Below are 16,091 nucleotides of genomic sequence, written 5' to 3' on the forward strand. Positions count from 1 at the left end.
TTTGTCCTACAAAACCAATTGAAACATTGTTTCTTTTGACCAATATTTTTCTCATAGAATGTGTTCTGTGAAATGCACGGTCTTACAGCGTTACTTCAAAAAATGTAGGGGTTAGGTGGTTGAACGCCCCCAAAGTTGCTGTGGTTAGTTCAAACTCCTTTGCTATGCTTGGTTGCTCCTGCATATAATGGGAAACATTTAGACCCCTCAAGTGAACATTTTTGCCAGGGCCACACACAGAGCCTGCCAGACACCACACCGTTCTCCTTGTATAACTGAAAGGTGCTTGACCTTAAATTGTTGCATTTTGTTTTTCAACCTCACCCATAGGAAAACAACAAATTCAGTGCACTGCAGCGCAACGTGGCCTGGCTTGGCCAAGTTCTGAAAATCATGAACGTCCCTGGAATATTCGAAGGGCGAGCTTTTGGTGGGGTTCAATGTGGGGTTCAGTGTGCATTACCCCGTAGCCATGTCACTGGGCAGACTGCTGACCAATCATGGATACATGTCAACGTTTTAAACAAAAAGAACTATAAAAAAATGCAGGTGCTTAAGAAGAATAATTACTATAAACGATAACCATAAACGACAACTCCCAGAATCGATTTTTTAATTAAATGAGCGGCAACGATTCCAAGAATCTGATATCCCAGTGATATGGAATTATCCAGCCATCCCTGGTGTAAATCCTTGCAAGGTAAGGGGTCGTTTATGCAGCGCGTTTATCACACGGTACTGTGTTTCAGGCATTCCCGCTAATTTTCCCTGAACCGAGGTGTAAACTTCTTATTCTGGCAGTTAGTTCTCAGAAGCATGAGAACGGAAGTCGTGTTGCTCATGTTGCAACTTGGCAAGGCTTATTTATAACATCAGAGGCCCTTCTACCCCTTCCCGACGCGGTGCACTGGTTCAGTGTGTCCTTCCAGCAGGGTGTGCCACACTTTGTGCAGGGGGCCAGTCTCACATGCTCCCAGGGCCTTGGCACTAGACAGTACTTTGGGATCCGCGATGGAAGCGAGTAGGAGCTCGGGTCTACGCAGTGTCGTCTCCAGGAATTATATTTTGCCGGGCGAAAGGGGGTGGGGGCACACAGGGATTACCAGGAAAATGTCAGCGACACCATTAAGTGGACAGCAGGACAGAACAATATTATAAATAATGAAACACACACCTGTCCATTTGTGTGTGTGCTATATGTAAGAATAGAATAGAATGTATATAGGGTTATATATAGGTGTATATTATGTTATGTTATGTTACTTGGCATTTATATAGCACTCTATATATCATTGATATGACCTCAAAGTGCTGGTAGGTTGACCGCCGTCGGGAACCGTAGTTCTGGTCAGTAGAGAGAGATAGAGTCGCATAGTGCGTGGGTGCATCGGATATGTGTGCAGCTGATGTAATTGCCGGGTGGTAGCTAAATCCTAGCGTTAGGTGTAGTTCTGGAGAGATCTGTTGTATGTGTGCAATCTGGTGGGTGGACACCCAGACTGGGCTCTGGCTGTGTTAGGCCTGAAGGACGCATAAGTGAGCGACTAGGCTGGAATGTGCTCGGCTTGCTGTGTTTTATTAGGGTGATAAGGTGCTCATGGGCTCATATTCGTAAGTGAATAGGTAGGCCGAATTAGTCAGGTGTATAGCTGTGTTCTAGTTGAATGATGGTGTAAAGTAGAGAGTAAGCGTAGTGATGCGATATAATGGTTATCTTTAAAGCGCCCGAGACCAGGCACATGAACAGGGTGTCGGGAACAGAGCGACACACGGCGGAGGGGATGTATAGCAACAACATGGGGAACAGGAGGGCAGGGTACAAGAGATACACCTGTGGGGCATGTTAACATTTACATTTGTATTTCTATCAGATGCGATTCACGCTCATGTTCACAGTTCCAAGTGTGGGACATGCCAACATTTGCACTTCCATCCGGAGGCGGCTCAGGCCAACGTTCACTATCCTGACAGGATCTGGTACAGGCCAATGTTCACAGTTCATCCACTCCATCAACCTCATCCGCTCTGTACACTTGGTCCACTCCGTACACTCGGTCCATTCCATCCACTCCATCCACTCCCATCGACTCCCTCCATTTCATCGATTCTATCCATTCCATCTGCCCCATTCATTCCGTCCACTCTGTCCATTCGATCTATTTCATCCCCTCTATTCTATCCACTCTATCCATTTTATCCATTCCATCAATTTTATTCATTACAATTCCATCTGTCTCACCCATTCCATTCATCCACTCCATCCACGCCATCCATTCCATTCATTCCATCCACTTCATCCACTTCAATGATTCCATCCACTCTATCCATTTCATCCACTTCCTCCATTTCAATGATTCCATCCACTCTATAAATTTTATCCACTTCCTCCATTTCAATTATTCCATCCACTCTATCGATATCATCCACTTCCTCCATTTCAATAATTCCATCCACCCTATACATTTCATCCACTTCCTCCAGTTCAAAGATTAATCCACTTCCTCCATTTCAATGATTACATCCACTCCATCCACTTCCTCCATTTCAATGGCTCCATCCACTCCATCCACTTCCTCCATTTCAATGACTCCATCCACTCCATCCACTCCATCCACTTCATCCACTCTATCCATTCCATCTTCTGTGCGTTCACAATTCTAACCAAGTGTAGCATTGCTAGCAATCACAAACGTATATAGATGCGGCGCAAGCTGGTTTCCCCAATTCTAAGTAGGTGTTGCATTGCTAACAATCACAATCCTATCTAGAGGTGACGTAGGCTAATATTCACAGTTTTAACTTCGTATGGCATTGTTAGCATTCACAATCCTGTCTGGGTGTGGCATAGACTAATGTTCACAATTCTAACCAAGTGCGGCATTGCTAACATTCACAGTCCTATCTAGATGTGATGCAGGCTAATGTTCACAATTCTAACCAAGTGCGGCATTGCTAACAATCACAGTCCTATCTAGAGGTGACGCAGGGTAATATTCACAGTTTTAAAAAAGTGTGGCATTGCTAAAAATCACAATCCTATCTAGAAGTGACGCAAGCTAATGTTCACCATTTCATCTCTAAGTGTGGGACATGATACCATTCACAGTTGCATTTAAGTGTTTTGGACATGATGACAATTGCATTTCTTTCTAGATGCGTCTCAGGCTAATGTTCACAATTCTAAATAAGTTTAGCATTGCTAACAATCACAAACGTATCTAGCTGCGACGCAAGGTGGTTTTCCCAATTCTAAGTAAGTGTTGCATTGTTAACAATCACAATCCTATCTGGAGGGGACGCAGGCTAATGGTCATGGTTCCATCTGCGTGGGGTACATGCTACCATTCACCATGCTACCATTATGGTGCACCAATTGAAGTTACCTCAGGGTATAGGAAGTGTCTGTGTGCCATCCCCAAAAGATATCTACTGATTTACTGAAACTGAAAGTGTGTATTTTGAAGAATATTTAAGTGTTACATATTTGCTCCCTTCTAAAGAAGGCTTATTCAAACTGACTGAAATTTATAAATAATTATTTAATTAAGAAACCTCGAGTATAAGTGTTATTTGGATACTTGTCCCCGTGAATCTCTATGTTACAACCCTACAGCTCACATGGACGCCTCTTGAGATAGGCCTGGCTGCTCAGCCACTCTACCAACTTGTGTAGTACATGGTTATACCAAAGGAAGCAGCACTTTGCAGTTTCACCTTCTCGTTAACAGCACCACTGCGGTTCTTGGACACCTTGTGGATTTTCCTTGCTCCGGGTGTCCAGCACTCTGTTGGGGTAGCTCAGGCTTGGTCAGCCCTTCTTCGGGGAGTCCAGAGGATCTTCCTGGAGCTCGGATCCGGCTTAAAAATGATGCACTCGATTCTGTTGTTCCTGTCTCCTGGCACTCGGTTCCTGCAGCAGCAATGAAAGTACAGCCAACAAAGAGAGGGGTTTTAGTAGAGTTCGTCTTGGGGTCGATTATTCCCACCAACCCAAGGGAAGAAGTCGTCCGTTCCGGGCTTCTCTAGTTGATGTCAAAATAGGAGCTTCAGCACTGCAGCAGGGCTTCACCGGGCAAACCAACGGTCCAGGAGTTGTAGCAAGCGTCTCTTCCAGTTTCTTTCTACGGTTCCATCGTCCAGTGGTGGACCCCGCCTTCCTTGGAAAAGACCTCGCCTTTTATGCAAGTCGTTCCCATTCATTTGCAGCCTAGCTGTCACTCACACAGCAGCATGGCTGTCCTCCAAGGACAGCTAGCCGGCCAATCACCTTTGGGTGCATTCCTGTAACCAAGGAGTCTAAGCACAGGGAGTTTCGGGCACCTCCATGGCCTCCTGCCGTACCAGACACGCTGGAGCCAGAGGCGGGCTTCACTAGTGAATCCCGCCAAAGACAAAATGAACAAAGGGGCCAAACCTCAAGAAGGACCTTTCCAACAAGAAATGGCGAAAAAAGAAGACCGGGGTCATTTTGACATAATGGGCACCCGGGGGTACAATATTGCAGTCGAGGATTCAGCCTGCAGTAAAAACACACAATGGTAGGAAAAAGTAAACCACTGCCACCAGCTATTAATTGTAGAAAGGGTAACATAAAAATGTTACATGAGAAGATAGACAAAGGGGATACTAAGTAACCCGTCCAGCACCCTATTGTAAGATAGTGTGTGCTGGGTCTATAAAAGATACAAATGTAAGTAAAGTCAATTTCACTTCACTACTCTTGGAAACAGTAGTTTATCCAAGAGAAGGGGCCTCATTATAACCTTTGCGGAATGGGTTAACGGGCGCCGCTAATGGTGGCGGACCCGTTAAACCCATTCCGCAAGATGATGAGGTTCCCTCGCGGGACCCGATGTGGACGTCTGGTTTTACCAGACATCCATAGCGGGTCCCGCGAGGGAACCAGGGAGCTAACAACGGGCCGGTCATAATCCGCCCGTTGTTAGCTCTCGCACCCATTCCCATTGAGCCCTATGGGGGCTCAAGTGGGAATGGGGAAGGTCCGGCCCAGGTTCCCTGTAGGAGGAATTACCGGGGCCTCCAAACTCGGAATGGCCTGGTAATTCCCCATTCAGGGAACCCGGACGCGGTTTTGGTGGAAGCCATGCCTTATTAAGGGCATGACTACTGCCAAAGTCAAAATGAGGCCCAAGGTATTTAAACCTTAGCAGAGATCCAAAGGATCTCTCCGTGACACTGCACTGAGGGTGCTGTGTGTCACAATGTAAAACGATGATGCCTATGGAGTTCCTCAGACTCCAAAACCAAAAGAAACACATAGGGTTAAAAGTAGAAAGTCCCAAAGTCCAGCAAAATAGCTGGGCATCTCTAAGGTGGGAGGAATTAAACACTAAAATGAAAATTCTCCCCAACAGTTGGGTTATCTATTGCCAAAAGGAAAAGGCTGGTGTAGTCTCCCATAGGGTTACTACATACAATCTTGCCTAACAGTCAAACGTCCCTCTCTGTCCCTTACATTTACAACTAAACGAAAGATTTCACCAATGTTTTTGGTCCAGGAGAATGACTTCCTCCTCCTGGACTGGATGGCACAGTTCTGTTTGTAAGTTCCTCAACAGGGGAATGACTCCCTTCCCCTGGTTCTAATGCTTCAGAAACAAAGAACAGCTGATCCTTTACCACTCGGCATCAGAGCTTCACTATTTCTTGCCTCCAGAGGGAATGACTCCTTTCCCCTGGATAAACGGTTTGATCCTTCATGTAAGTTCAATTACCAGGAGAATGACTCCCTTCTCCTGCTGCCTGCCTCTCAGTGTTTTCCCCCACACAACGCCAGGGGGAATGACTCCCTTTTCCTGGACTCTCTTCACTTGGTTTAATGATCCCACAATGCCAATCCCTTCCCCTGGCCTTTCTGGGCTTTACTTTCACCTTGGGTTTCTTGGAAATATAGTTCATGCACCAGTAAGGTCTTTGACACAGGCATCCGCACTATGGCCAACTTGACTCAACTCTTTCTGCTGCCCCTTATCGTCATGGGTCCCAGACCAATATCTCTCTGTTCTTTACTTTTGGAATACCTGGTTCACTCTCCTGCCAGGTGTTGCCATGAAGATGACTTCTATCTTCCCCTTGCTGGCTGGTATTTAGGTCCCAGACACTTTTCTTTTATTTGCCTGCCAAGTACTGTGACGAGGAAGATTTCTCCACTCATTAGATACAGGGGGCCTCATTACACGGTAGGCGCTAACCATGGCGCTATTAGCGCCATGGTTGCCGCCGGTATTTTACCGCGTCCACCTTGGTGGATTGCAGAATTACCGCCCTACTCCAAGGTGAGCGGGGGCGGTAATTCCCCATTCACCAAGGCTCTTCCCCATTCCCATTTTTGCCCCCATAGGGCATAATGGGAATGGGGAAGGTGCTAATTACAGTACCGCAACCAGCCGTTAAAGTCGGGTCCCACAAAGGGAACTCGTAGTAAGGCGGTAGGGATTTACCGGTACCGGTGCCCTTACCGGTACCGGTAAACCCCTACCGCCTACCGTGTAATGAGGCCCATGGTCTTCTTCCCCTGTAGCTTCGAGCCCGCACCGGTCGCTGACGGTTTCCGGTCATTCTCTCTGCATCTTCAGGAGTCTCCACCCACAGGTTCCTTCCCCTTGCGGTTCACTTCTCATGTGCCGGGACAGAAGGAGATTGCTGGCTTCCCCGAAACAGGGAGCGGGACACTCCTTGTTCCTCCCCATTCGGCTCATCGTCTCCTTCCAACTTCCTGGGCTTCAACGTCCTGCAATCTGGTTGGCTGCTTCCCCCTTCCGCGTGGTCCTTCCTTGCATTTTATGAGGGGGCAAAAACAACTAGAACATTTATTCCAGTTCTCTTCGTAGCTCTGCACCTCCTCCTCGCCGTCGTCATCCCGGTCCCTGGTAAGGGAGTCCTCCCTTGCGTAGGTATTCCCTACGCTTCCTCGTCTCAGTGGGTGTTAAGCTTGTCGCCCTACAGTCATACATGGAACTAGTAGATCGGTAATTGTAAGGCGGTGTGTAGGATGTGGAGTGAGGGTTATTATGAGGCGCTCTCCCGCGACATCCTCCCTGATCCCCAGATGAAGACTTTAGGGTAGTGGCCTCACCTCCCTGCCTCATGGGAAGGTGCTCCCCCTCAGTGAGAAAGGACATCTCAGGATTCTTTACAGCACATATAAAAGTAACCAAAAATCCTCAGTCTAAAAAGGGATAGGTTGATGCAAATGTTTCCCCATTGCACTGCATTGTAAGACAAGAATTTAAAAGGGTAACAGTTTCCCAATACTGATAGTCTGAAGCACATATCCGTTTACCCATAACATGTGAGCAAAATGCAAGAGAAGTGAAGCTGAAGGACATGATTAATTACAGAGCAGAAACTATCGGGTTGCATAGAAAACTATGCAGAAGAAGTTGTAAAGAATATCTTTAAGACTAGGTTGGACTTGCGATACTAGCCCACAAGGCTCATTACACTTTTAGAGGAGTCCATGACACAAAAGTAGCCAAAAGTGCAATGTAATAACAAGGCATTTCCTTAAGAAGGCTGGGGAAGGGAGACATACCCCCACCAATTGTTGAACTGTGTTAAAGGCCCGTGCGTAAAGCATTTCTTTAAACAGGCAGATCTAATCAGGAGTACCAGCAACAATTCCTGTTTTTGGGCCCAAAATTTGAGAGACCGACAGCCCAGGAAACATGTCAATGTCCAGGTTAGTACTCGTCAAAGTCACTTCAGAGGACTTTCAGTCAAGTTTAAGTTGACCATAGGAACAACAATACAGTTAGTAGGCAGATCTGAGACTGTGCTGCAAACCCAGGTAAGTTGTAGTTTTACACCACGAGGGCAGAAAAAACACAAACGACCCTTGGGGAAGCCAAAGAAGACCCTTTTGGAGAGATCTGGTGCCAGGATCAAGAACCAGCAGCACCAGGGTGAAGAGATGCAGAACAGGATTAGAGCCATTCAAACTAAATGGAAAAACTCGGTTGAAGGGGTACCTACTAGAGCCCACAATAAAGGAGCAAGCAGACATCAAGGGATTTGTATCTTGCACCATCTCAACCCTTCCAAAACTGAATACCTCATCTTCCGCGCCAGACACAATCCTCCAACAATTGATACTGAACTGTGAGAACTTTCAAACCAAGGAAGACACAAAAACGGGGTGTGATAAAACTGGCGTTCATTTTGGGCAGAATTTTGCTGGCTGACCCCCAAACGAACACCTTGCTGTAAGCTTTTCAACAATTCTGTTTGCTCAACTTCACGCTTCAAATTTCTTTTGCAAGTAGCATACAAGTGATGTCATGATCTTGGTGCAAATAGATTGAACACCGACATCTACATAGTGTGACGAATCCCAGGATGCCATCACTGCTTCCGTAGGTGGTGACCCTTCCCATGGGGCCAAGGAGGTGAGGCTGCTGGTGGGTGGTACTCAGTGGGTGATCTCATGGGAGGGGAAGCCCCCTATGGGGCCAGTGACTATCTTCATGAGAGAACGCAGTGCCCACATAACAGACACCTCTTCTTCTCCCCAACACACGCTCCACCCCTGCCCTCCGATCTGATATATTTCTACAGAACCCAGGAGGTAGAAAGGACTGAGACGAGGACGAGTGGAGGTAACTTCCATGAGGATCAGACACAAGACACTGACGAGGAGGAAGCACAGATCCACAGTCATCACACAGAACCTTAAGAAGCGGATGTTAGGGCGAATTTTCATATCTGTGCTAATTCCCATCAACCTTAGAGACACCCCCAGCTCTTGTGCTGGACATAGGACCTTTCATTTTTACCTCTTGAGTGAGTGGGACCTTTTTCTCACTCTCTCATGTGTTTTTCCCTGATTTGGATTTTATGTTTTCACTGTTTTTGGGGTCTGACAAACTCCATAGCCATCTGCTTTTTGTATGGTGACACAGAGCACCTTCAGTGCAGTCATTGAGAAATCCATTGGATTCCTCTAGAGGTTTCAATACCTTTTCTTGGGTGACTTACCGTTCCCAAGAATAGTAACATGAAATTGATCTTACTTACCTTTTCTCTTTGTAGGTCCAGCACACACCATCTTATGTGGAGTGCTGGGGGTTACTTAGTAGCCCTATATCCTACGCGCCCTATGTACTATTTTTTTTGTTACCCTCCCTACTTTAAATAGCTGGTGGCAGTGGTTTAATTTTTATCACCATTGTGTTTTTCTACCGCATGTTGGACCCTCAGCTGCAGTACAGCACCCATGTGTGTACATTTTTTCAAAATGGCCCAGTCTTCTTTTTTGCCCATTTTCTATTTGTTTTTTTATTTATTTTTTTAACTTTGGTTTTATTGGTAATTTTTCAGTAAAAAGAAACAATGACAACACCGGGAGCAGTATGAATATCACATTAACCTCATCATCGAACCGCTGTAGTCTCCTTCTCCCCTCCCCAACTCCACCCCTCCCCCCAGATCAGAGTCCCATCGTAAAACCAATCGCAGGAGTCGTCATCCATACTTGAAGTTCAGTGCTTTGGAGCCATGCTGTGCGTTCCCTTAAATGCTGGCTTAGACGGATCCGCTGTCTCCCGGGCCGTGGGCTGCCCCATTGTTCTTGAGTGGTTCTCTCCGGGCTCCATCGCCCCCCGCCCCGTGTTGTCCACGTAATGTCAGTGAGCCTCCCACCCCCATGCCTGGTAAACCCCATACCAATTTGCCTGGAAGGTGCTCGATTTGTTGTTTACCAGGGCTGTCAGTTTGTCCATGAGGAACATGTTCTTCAGTTTTTTTAGCCAGTCTTCCTTAGAGGGTTCTCCGGACTTTTCCACCTTTGCACTAGGGCCACCCTTCCTGCTCGCAACATGGTCTCCCACATTCTTGGGTACCTATATATTTCCGCCTTCGTCAGTGGATTGAGTGGGAGAAGTTCTTCTGTGACCTCCGCCATCCATCCCCGTACCTTCTCCCAGAACCTCTGTGCCTTAGGGCAGGACCACCACATGTGACCCCTCATCCCCACTTGGCCACATCCTCTTGGGCAACTGGGGGACACCCCCGGGAACATCTTGGATAACTTAGATGGGTCCCTATGCCATCCCTGTAAAATCTTAAAGTTGTGCTCCATGTCCGACGTGAACAGTTCCCCATGGAAAGCTATTTTAAACACCCTGGACCATGCGTCTTCCGAGAGAGCCTCTCCTGCCAGGTCATTCCAGGTCATTCCAGAACCCACGAAACCCTCTCCTCCCTTCCAAGTTAACAGTGTTCAATATTTGGTACATTTTGGATACTACCCCCTTCCTCGTTGTGGCCGTGTCTAATAACTTTTCAAAGGGGGTCAGCTGTCTCCGCAGATTCAGGCCCCAAGTCTGGTCACAGAGGATGCCCTTAAGGCGCAGATATTCAAAGACTGAAAGAGACCCCCGCCCAAGCGCTTCTCGCAGCTCCTCGTATTCGAGGAACTTGCCCTCCTTGAACAGCTGCCCCGCCCATTCCAGCCCCCCATCCGACCAGGACTGGGCATTCCTGAATCCCCTGCTACCTAGCTTGAGCGGGTGGCCCAGAGCGAAGACATCGGGGAGGGCCAGGACGTGAGGTGCGCAGTTGTGGGTCCCTCCTTCCAAATTGACCAGAGTATTCCCAGGGTTGGGTGGGTCTGCAATTTATTTGGGATGTGTTTACGCGGCAGCCACAAAATGTTGCGTACTTTCAGAGGGTGGGCATCCAAGTCCTCCAGATAAGACTAATAGGTGCCCATCCCCTCCCTCATGTGTTCCAACAGGACCCTTAGCTGGGCGGCCCGGTGGTAGAGAAGGAAGTCCGGCAGCCCGAAACCACCCTCCTCCCTAGGTAACGTTAGAATGGCCTTCCCTATCCTCGGGTTCCTCCCTTGCCAAACAAACTCTCGGACTGCCCTGTGTAGGTCTCGAAACATCTGGTCGGGGACCCCTGTTGGGAGTGCGTGAAAAGATACAGCAGTCTTGGGAGGATGTTCATTTTCACCGCTGTCATGTGCCCGTACCAGGACAGGATCATACCTCCCCACCTCCTCAGATCTGACTTTATCTCTGCCATAATGGGCCCATAATTTGCCAAAGCCAGTTTAGAGAGATCCCTTGTGAGGAGTACACCCAAGTACCTGATGGAGTTCTTCCCCACCACAATCCCCGCACACCCATCCCGGTGGTCCAGCCCCGGGTCCCGAGCCCTCATAGGGAGTAACACTGATTTTGATGCGTTTATTTTTAGCTCAGAGAATTGCCCAAAGGTCGTCATCAGGGCCAAGAGGGGGGGAGCGAGGTGCCAGGCTCCACCAGGTATGCAAGAATATCATCAGCAAACATGGAGAGCTTGAACTCCACCTCTCTTCTTTTAATCCCTTTAATGTTGGGGTGAGCTCGGACCGCTATGGCCAGGGGTTCCATCGTCAGGACATATATTAAAGGGGAGATGGGCATCCCTGTTGCGTCCCCCGTGTGAGGAAGAATGAGTCGGAAAGTTCTCCATTCACCTGCACTCTCGCCGTTGGGGCCCCGTATAGGGTGGAAACCCAGTGCCTGATGTGAGCCCCGAAGCCCATTCGATGGAGGAGGAGTTGCATGTACCTCCACTCCACCCTGTCAAAAGCTTTCTCGGAGTTCAGGGAAAGCAGACTTGCATCTAGATCTGATTCTTGGACGTGGATTAGGTCTATCGTCTTCCTGATGTTGTCAGAGCCTTGCCTGCCCCCTATGAATCCTACTTGATCCCTGTGAACCAGCTTGGGCATTATCCCCTCCATCCGTTTGCCTATCACCTTGGCCAGGATCTTTACATCTATAATGAGGAGGGAAATTGGGCGATATGAGGAGCATTCAGTGGGGTCTTTGCCGTCTTCCCCTGGGGATGTTCCCACCTTCATCCCACTGATCGCGTGCTCCACCTCCTCTTCCGTCACCCGGCCCTCTAGACCCTCCGCCATTTCACCTGTCAAGGACGGGATCTGGATGGAGTCCTGGAAGCCCTCTATCTGAGTGTCATCCCCGTCATATTCTGACGAGTATAACTTTTCATAGTAACGGCGAAAGGCTGCTCTAATGTTAGGGGTGTCGTGATCTAATGATCCCCGATCATTCTTCACTGCCTTCACCGTTCTGTTCCTTTGAATCTCTCTGAGTTTCCAGGCCAGGATTTTGTCAGCTCTGTCCCCCTTCTCATAATATTTCTGTTTCACTAGCTGGAGGCTCCGTTCGGTCTTATGTAACAGGAGGTCTTTCAACTGGAGTTTGTAGTTTTCCAGGGTAGCAATCTGCTCCCTTTCCAGGGGAGCCTGCAGGGAGGTCACCCGGTTGGAGTTGGGCTATCTTTTCCCTCAGGGATTTTTCCTGGGCCTCCCTCTCCCTCTTTTTCTGGGCTCCCATTCTAATGAGGACGCCGCGTAAGGTCGCCTTAAAGGCGTCCCACAGCACGTGTGTGCCCACCTCGCTGTTGTCGTTCAACTCGAAATACTCCGAAATGGCGTCCTGCACCTCCTGTACTAGAACTTCATCCTTCAGCAGGGAGCCATTACACTTCCATCGCCCTCTACTGCCACTCCGCCATCCCCCTACTATAGTGGTACGGACCGAGTCGTGATCGGACCAAGGAACCAGGTCAACCCTGTGGCCAGAGACATGGGGGAGAAGGGGTTCATCTACCAGGATATAATCTATATGGGAGTATGATGTGTGGATTGCTGAGTAGTAGGTGAAGGAGGGGAGGCCTGTCCTGGGAGTCGGGATGGTGTCCACCAGGCCTAGCTCCGCGTTGTGACCCTCTGGAATGTACGGGCCATGGTTTCATCTACGGCCCTAGTGAGCTGCGGCCCCAAGCGTTTCCTATCCGCGGTTGGGTCTAGGACCATATTGAAATCCCCCCCCACCACCAACATCCCGTGAACAAACAATTTCAATTTGTCCTTCACTCCCTCCCAGAATTGCGCCTGGCCCTCATTAGGGCCATACACAACTGCCAGAGTCAGGGGGGAACCCCGCAAAGAGCCCTTTGCCAGCAGATATCGGCCCTCTGGGTCCTTCACCGTGGCTTCCACTTCAAAGCCAACGCCCCTTGCTAGTAGTATGGCTACCCCCCTTTTCTTGGTTTTGTGGGATGCACTGAGGACCTCCCCGATCCCGCCCCCTCACATTTTTGATTCCTTCCCCCGGGCCCAGTGTGTTTCCTGAAGAAAGAGCAGGTCAAGCTTTGCCCTCCTAAATTCCCTGCAGACCAAGGATCTCTTGGTTGGGGTGTTCAACCCCCGCACATTAAGGGAACCCACGCCCAGGGCGGGCAGATCCTCAGCCATTGTCTATGATCAACATCTTACTGGGTAGCTGGCTCGTGGCACTTTTCCTTTCCTGCTCCATTTGTATTACAACCTGATCTCCCTTACCCCCTCCCCCCGCCCCCCAGGTGGGCCTTAAACCTGTCCCCAACTGCCCCCTGGTCCCCCCCGAACTGAGCAACCCCAACTGTTCCTTCACCCCCCACCCCCCACCCCGGCGTCCAGCCAAATAGTTCCACCATTGCTGGTAATTGGCCGGACCACCAGCCTACCGCCTCCGGCTGGGCTAATGTCGGAAATTACTCCTCCCTGAGCCCCCCACTTTGTCCCCCCCACCCCCTCATCTCCTCCCCTCCCCCAGGTAACTGACATACTTGCTGTTCTGGGAGGCCCCTTACGTCCTTAGGCCCCATAGTCCTGGAAGTCTACTCGCACTTGTGCCAGGCCGGACGTTTTTGATCGTGAGTTGAGTTCTTTCGCGGTTTCCCCATACCCTTTTGTACTTCCAGGCTACCCCGGGCTCGACCGGCCCGCTCCTCCCTGGCCGGGGTCAGCGTCTTCCCTGTCCGTCGCCAGGGACGGCGGGTTCAGTTTCTTAAATTTCCGTGGACCCGTCTTCTTTCTCCTCTCTCCTTGTGACCTGCGTTCCCTGGCTCCTTCCGCTGCGAATCCCGTGGGTTCTCTCCGAGGGGCCGGATCCGACACATACCCTTGGATGGCCTCCCTTATGTCCTCCTCTGTAATCAGGGTCGACCGTTGGCCCTCGTACTCGAACGAGAGGGAGAAGGGATACCCCCATCTATAGCGCACCCCCTTCTCTTTTAGCATTTATGTCAGGGGGCGGCACATCCTGCGTTTGGCCAGCGTGTATGAAGAGAGGTCCTGGAAAATGGACACTTGTGCGTTGTTATAGGTTATTTCCCGTGCCTTTCTGGCCTCCTCCAGAACCTTTGCTTTCTCGGTGTAGTAATGGAAGCGGACCAGGATTGACCGGGGGCCCCCAGCTGTGCCCCCCGCTCTGTGGACCCGGTCGAAGGTTGGTTCAGTCGTCATCTCGTCCGAGAAAAGAAGGGTGATGATGTCCCTCACCGTCCGGTTGAGTTCTCTTTCCGTTTCTCCCTCTGACTCCGGGACCCCAAAAATTCTGAGGTTGTTCCTCCGTTCCCTATTTTCGAAGTCGTCCATTTGCCTGGCCCTCTCCTAGTCTCTTTTTTCTAGCGCAGCTATTCTCATGGACATGTCCATCTCTTGGGTCGTTGCTGAGGACTGGTTGATCTCAAGCTGCAACAGTATGTCCTCGACCTTGTCCACCCTGCGGTCCATGTTCTCCATTTTCTGGGCAATGTCCGCCCGCATGTCTCTGATCTCCTGCAGGACCGAGGCAAAGCCCTTTTCCATTGTAAGGGTGGGCAGGAGCGAGGTCTCGGGCTGGGACATTCTAGTCGTCCGATACAGACCGCTAATCTCCCTTCTGGCGTCCTGGTAGCGATACTCCTGGAGGGTTTGGCGCCAGCTCATCCAATCTCCCTATCTCTCCCTCCGGTCGGTGGTCTTCGGGGGCCAAGAGCGATGATCCTGCTGGGAGACCGCCCTTCGGGCAAAAACCGCTCCGTGTGGGGCTATCTTTGAGCGGGCACACGCCCCACCAGTCTCCGGCGGGGGCCTCACACTCTCTACATGCTCTTTTTCCCAATGCTTGTGGTTGTCTGTCCCCGTGACGGCGATGAGTATCAAATCTGTGATCGGATGAGGGTCCAGGCCTGGCCCCCGGGGACGGGGGGCGCAGCGCCCACAGCGTGCTGGTTAGGCCCTGTTTTCTTCTGAGTTCGTCTCCAGACGGGCACTCGCCCTGGGACGGAGCACAGGGGCCACCACCTGTATAAGTCTCACACCTTCTTCAGCGGCCTTTCCCCGCTGTTGTCCGCAGTACACTGCTCCGATGGCCCTCGCCAGGGTCCATTGGTCGGGGTCCCGGCGCCCCTGTTGTTCGACTCCGTGATCCGGCGCTCGGGTCAAGCGGGCTGCCTCACCTCTGGCTGGATTGGTTGGTACCTTCTCCCCGTGCCGCGGGGCCCCGACGGTGGAGTCCCCGTCGAAGCGCCGGCGTGCTCTATGACCGGAGTAGGGTGGAGGGGTCAGGCGCGCTTGCAGGCCTCAATGGCTACTGCGTACCGCGACTCCCCGTGCAGCTCTGGAGACGGGCGGGACCTCCCGCGGATTCTCTCGTTGGGCTGCGGGGCCTCGATCTTAGGCGTCCGAGGGTCTTTCGGCGTCGCTCTTTCGCCCGGGGGGGTCTCACTGGATTCACTGCCACTGAGAACCACAGCTGTTTCGTGGGGTGGTGGCGGGGGGGGCTCAATCCCTCAATACGGCCCAGTTTTGGCGGGAGCGGCGTCTTCAGGCAGCCATCGCCTGTGCGCCCCCTGGTGGCCTCCCATTTTCTATTTGTGATGTATTTCTTGGCTTGAAATCTGTGAGTTGAGACAGATGAGCCCTTTTGTATTTTGCCTTTGGCGGGCTTCATCCCTGAAGCCTGCCCCTGGCTCCAGAGTGTCTGGAAGGGCAGGAAGTGAGGGATGTTCCCGAAACTCCACTGTCCTTTGTCTCTAGGTGTGCTTAATCGAAACCAGTCCCAATTGGCCGGCTGGCTGTGCGATTGACCTCCTAAGCTGTGCATGAATGGGAAAAACGGCAAACCCCGACTGCTGTGCCTCTCCGTTGCTGCAGAAGCCCAATGACAGGGGTTGAGTGTCCATAAGCGAGTGCAACGTCTGCTGCAGAACGAATCTGGGCAAAAGCTCCAGCAGCCTCCTAA

This window comes from Ambystoma mexicanum, chromosome 1p (assembly GCF_040938575.1).
Source record: "Ambystoma mexicanum isolate Mex_15411 chromosome 1p, UKY_AmexF1_1, whole genome shotgun sequence".
NCBI classification, from domain to species: Eukaryota; Metazoa; Chordata; class Amphibia; order Caudata; family Ambystomatidae; genus Ambystoma; species Ambystoma mexicanum.